Source organism: Lepisma saccharinum, chromosome 18, assembly GCF_977018435.1.
Source record: "Lepisma saccharinum chromosome 18, izLepSacc3.1, whole genome shotgun sequence".
In the NCBI taxonomy this organism is placed as follows: domain Eukaryota; kingdom Metazoa; phylum Arthropoda; class Insecta; order Zygentoma; family Lepismatidae; genus Lepisma; species Lepisma saccharinum.
The window spans coordinates 4,361,619-4,367,633 of record NC_139246.1 but is presented as its reverse complement, the minus strand read 5'-3'; positions in this window follow the sequence as shown (position 1 = coordinate 4,367,633).

Below are 6,015 nucleotides of genomic sequence, written 5' to 3'. Positions count from 1 at the left end.
ACACAAGAAATATTCACTTAATAAAAATGAACAATTACCAACACACCTTCCAATTTGTATAGTAGCGACGACAAACTAGAATGTTGAATATTATAGCCCGTGTAAGATTTTGGTTTCTCTCTCTCCGAATGAAAAAAGGTATGGTTAAGATAAAAGCCAATAGATGGCACTGCACATGTTACGTCATTCAGTTTGCCGGTTGGATGTAAGAATCCTGAACCGAGACAGACACTCCACCTCTAGCTGGCACACGTTGAAAATCATATTCCAACAGGGTACTCGACGTGACGGGAGAGGTCAAAATGGGACTTAGACGCACGCAGTGGTGATAGTTTAATTTGTTTTCTTTCGTAGAGAATTAGTTTAATTTTATTTTATTTAATTTTGTAGAATTGTTCGTAGTATTATATTAATTTGCTTGTTGGTCTTTACCGAGTGATCGTCATTACAGACAAATAGAAAAAGGGGGGGGGGATTTAACATAGAAATATTCTTTTGGGCAATCAGATACAACATGGATGGATAATGATACCAATTAAATAGTCAGCAAAAGGAGAGAAAGTCAATTATTAGTTAAGGATAACTATTGAAAACTATCTTGATATATATATATATCTTGATATATATATACAACCTTAGTGACAATGAAGTTCGACCAGTCACAAATATAGGAGTGCGTTTTGAAAGAAGGAGAACACATGCATATGCTGAATATATTTTATTCAGCAGGCTACATGGAACAAAGGAAAACATAAATTTCCGCTGCACCGCAGCAATGTATGGTGTCCACACAAAATAAAACATTTTCGTCCATCTACACGTGACATTGAAGTTCGACCACTGTTAGAGGGGATCCTGTTTACCATGGTGTGACGCCGCCCCGTCGGCGAATAACTGTGGCAATGCGTCGGGGCATGCTGCGGACGAGTCGTTCAAGGTATTCCACATCGATGCGGTGCCATTCCTCCTGCAGGCAGGCGATAAGAGCAGCCACTGTCGTGGGTCCCCTCTGTTGCACACGTCGCTTAAGAACACGCCACACATTCTCAATGGGCGAGAGGTCGGGACTCGATGGTGTCCATGGCAGAGTTCGCACGTGATGGCGAGTCAACCATTCTCTTGTCAGCCGCGCTGTATGAGACCTGGCATTGTCGTGTTGAAAGATGAGACGCCGTCTGTGTAACAGGTGCCTTCGCACTGTGGGAAGATGCCGCTCCAGTATGCGTGTATAGGCGTGTGCATTCACAATGCCCTCACAGACGTGTAGTGGGCCAACCCCAGATGCCGTCATGCATCCCCATACCATCAGTGACGAAGGTTTCTGTACCCGACGTGCATAACATTTTGCTTCATTCTGTTCCTCCTTCCGACAAATGACTGTTTTCCGTATTTTCCCGTACTCAACATTGAAAATGGATTCGTCCGTCCACAAAACCCTGTACCACTGCCGAAATGTCCATCCCCGGTACATTCGTGCCCACCGTAGTCGATTGCCTTTGTTCAACATGGAAAGGAAGGGTTTACGTTTCGCCTTGTACACTCGGTAACCGCATCGCTGTAGGTAACGGCGAATGGTTCTGGTTGACACTTCAATGTGAAAACGTTCTCGAGTCCACAGTCGTAATTCGGCCACAGAAACATGATTGTTGGTCTGGATATAGCGCCTAAATATCCGTAGGTCACGCACGCTCAGCAGGCGTTTTCGACCGGGGGCCTTACCTGGCTCTGTAGTACCCGTATTTTGGTGGTGTTTGATGATGCAGTGGACGGTTGACTTGGGTAAGTTCAGTTGGTGCCCTATTTCCCGTTCACTGAGTCCATCCCGTTGCAACTCCATCACTCTTCTCCTCACGGTGTTGTCAATAGGTTTGCCCCTGGCCATGGTGATGATGCACTGCGGTTCCTCGGTGCACAGCACGCGCTTATATACGGCGGACTCCCTTATCGTGTCCGTGACGTCATGCTTCTGTCGAATGCGCCACTATCTGGAATTCTCCGTATGGGTCTGGTGTCCGGTCGAAGTTCAATGTCACGCGTATAGTTCCCCGTTTTCGTTCTTTACGTGACCTTGGGTGCAAAATGCTGGGATCACGATTCTTGCCTGCTCACATGCCTCCTCTTACACACATGCATCACTTCTGCGGGTCACCCATTCCACCGCCTATGCCTCTGTGCATTTAATCACGTATTCCTTTCTGGTCGAACTTCATTGTCACCAAGGTTGTGTGTATATATATATATATATATATATATATATATATATATATATATATATATATATATTAATGTTATTGTTGACGTCATAATTGTTAACGACAGTTTATGTATATATACAATATTATTGTTCTAATACCAAATTTAAATTTTGTTAAATGAACTGTCATCCATTCCTTATCAATGAATTTTATATTCTAGTAATTGAAATACTTGATTTAAGGTACCACGTACCAATGGGGGTCCATTATGCAGGTTCATAGCTATCTTTCATCGGTTACACGGAAGGGTATCTTTAATCCCAATTAAAACAAATTGTTATATATTATATCCGAACTAGAGCAAGAAAGAAAGGGCTATAATATCTAGAAGTGATACATTTGATAAAATATTACTTTCCAAGCATGGATTATCACGAGTGAATGAACAAAAAAGATATATTATTTAAGGTGACAAATGTTAACAAAAACACATAATACAATTAAAATTACATTTTTTTAAATATTTGCTACAGTGTGTTGGAATTTCGATGTGATTTCTATAGTTAAAGACAATATTTCTCAACTTCTTCCTGAAGTTTTGACTACCAAATATTTTGATGCTATGTACTTTGTCAAGCTAATCTCAAATATATCATTGCATATAGTTGCTTTTGAACAGTACAATTCGATACAATCGAACACCATTATTACAATATAAATATAGCAAACATTGATAGTTCTTGATATGCTCACAGAACTAGAATTGAAATGTTAATAACTTGATAACTTGTTTGTAAGTCCATTTTATAAGAATCAGGTTAATAGGTTGATCATTGATTTGGTGTTTTAAGTCGCCTTTGTGCACAGTAAGGCTAATTGGGACTGGACCTACAGTTTAAAGTGGGATCCGAACCACTATGTGCTTCCACCGGGTATCCAACTCGTGACCTCTTGATTACAAGGCGACGACGCTACCACTGCGCGGTCGGAGAAGCCCTTATTTCTAATCAGGACTGGACCTACAGTTTAAAGTGGGATCCGAGCCACTATGTGCCTCAAACGGGTAGCGAGCCCCGGTTCCTTACTTGAAGAAACGATTATTCTTATGCAAACATACTACAAGATTTCCCAGTGTTAAAAACAACTAAAGCAGAGTCTTCCTTTGTACAAGCTCCAAGTTCAGCAATTACAACAGGTAACAGATATGAGGTGCTGGCCACTCCAAGAGATGATGAATCAGGGACATCAAGAAACTTACATTCTTGGAAATCTTCTCAACCTCAACTTTACAACATAAACAATAATTATGCTGATAGAAGACTTGGAACAATATTTAAAAGTAAAGAAGTTATGATAAATAAAAATATGCAAAATCTAAAGCCAAGTGACAAACCTAAAATCTAAAACGAACAAGAAAGACCAGATTATATTTTACTAAATTCCCAAAGCAGTCCAACGTCAGTGACAACAAAGGAAAAACGAAAATTACGGACTAGCATCCCACAATATGACTCTCAAAAGCAAATAATGATTAGTTTATTACAAGTTATGGCGAAAGTAACGTCGAACATAACTGTGGATAATAATCTTCAGAGAATTAAAAATATTCTAGTCGATTGTGCAAATATTACTTCACAGTCATTGAAACTAATTGAAGACCATATATCGGAACGATCGTGCGACTCGTGGTGGGGGCGTTATGATCTGTGTTAACTCAAAATGGCCAAGCAAAGTACGCCACGACTTAAAACGGAACTGTGAAATACTGTGGGTGGAAGTTTCGGTGACCGGTGCCAAGAAGCTTCTCCTTGGCTCTTACTATAGGCCACATAAAAACAGTCCTTTGTTCCTCCTCGAAGAATGTCGAGATTCTTTGCTTGCGGCAGTTGCCCTGGGAGACGTTGCGCTTTTCGGCGACTTCAACCTCTCAATTGACTGGCAAGACCCTGTGAATGGAACAGCGAAGTGTACGAACGACGCATGGTTTATTGAAACTTTCATCTGTGGTTTAAACCTGAAGCAACATAATTTGTTCAACATCAGGAAGGACAGCAACCTGGATTATGTTCTATCCACCCTAAACGATATTAGTATCACGCCACGTAAGAACCTCCTGACCTCCGACCACGACAGTTTGGATGTTTCTATTCTCATCCCCCCAACCCCTAGAAGAGGTCATCGCCCCTCCATCCAGAACAAACGCTACCTGTGGAACCGAGCGCCGTGGGAGGAGATAAGACTTTCCCTCGACTCCTTCCCCTGGTGCATCTTGGAAGACGGGACGGTCGACGAGGCAGCTGACCTATTTACAGGTGTCATTCAAGCAGCAGTGACGGACCACGTGCCTACAGGGAAAATATCTTCTCGGAGATTTCCGTGTTGGTTCGACTCCGAAGTGCGGGATGTACTGGCCAACAAGACACGAGCATGGCAACTTTGGAAGGGCTTCCCGAGTGAACACACGCACAATACCTTTGGGGCTCTGCGACGACACTCAAAGTATCTGCTTCGAAAAAAAATATAAGGAACATATAGACAATATCACTGTAACAATCCCGGAAAACCCAAAAAACTTTTTTAATCTAATAAACTCGAGGAAAAATAACAGTAGGATTCCAGCTGAAATTACGCATGATAGTGAAAGTGCGATAGGCGACCGAAGGGCAGAACTCTTCAACGCTTATTTTCATGGTAATTTCTGCCCCCCGTCTTCCCTTGCAGCGTTGCCAAACGTAAGATCAGTCTGTTCCTCCTCCCTAACAACGCTTGTCACTACACCCGATGAGGTGAAGGATCTATTGTCGTCTCTTTCAGTTCACCGTGCCCTAGGACCGGACGATATCAACACCATGTTCCTCAGGAAAACTGTGCAATCCCTGTGCTATCCCCTCTCCATTCTCTTGAACAGATGTTTTTCGGAAGGCATCTTTCCTCACGCTTGGAAACAAGCTAACATCACACCGATTCACAAAAGTGGTAACAAAAATTTTGTTTCATCTTACAGACCAATCTCCTTACTCTCTCCTCTGTCCATCATCTGTGAGAAAGTAATCAAAGACAGACTGTACAAATTTGTTTCTCCGTACTTAAGCTCTAAGCAACATGGTTTTCTTCCAGGTAGCTCCTGTCTTACAAACCTGTCTGTTTTACTCTCACATGCTATGGAATGCATTTCAAATAATTCACAATTAGATGTAATATACTTTGATCTGGCCAAAGCCTTTGATACTGTTAGTCATCGTCTTCTGATTCACAAATTATGCAATAGATTCAACATTCATGGCAAATTTCTCACCCTTCTCACAGACTACCTTAGCGATCGCCAACAACGTGTTGTTCTTCCTGGAACTGTTTCTAACTTTCTTCCTGTCCTCTCTGGAGTTCCACAGGGTAGTGTTCTAGGACCTCTCTTGTTTATATTATTCGTCGATGACCTTGCCGACCATCTCACAGCTCCCTCTAGCAATTACCTTCTTTTCGCAGATGACTGTAAAATATTCAGAGAAATCTCCACTTCCGACGATACTCATCTTCTTCAGAATGACATAGCAACATTTACTTCCTGGTGCCTGACATGGGGCCTTACATTACATCCTGACAAGTGTACTACTCTCACTATCTCTCTCAAGAAGAATCTGTTAAAGTCATCTTACTCCATCTCTGGCAATAACATCAAAGCAGTATCCTCTCACAAGGACCTAGGCATTGTTTTCGACCAAAAGCTCACATTTGAGGAACATATTTTATGCACCACAAAAAAGGCCATGCGTCTCTTAGGTTTACTCTACCGTTTCACTGAAATTAGTGACATCTCAGCCCT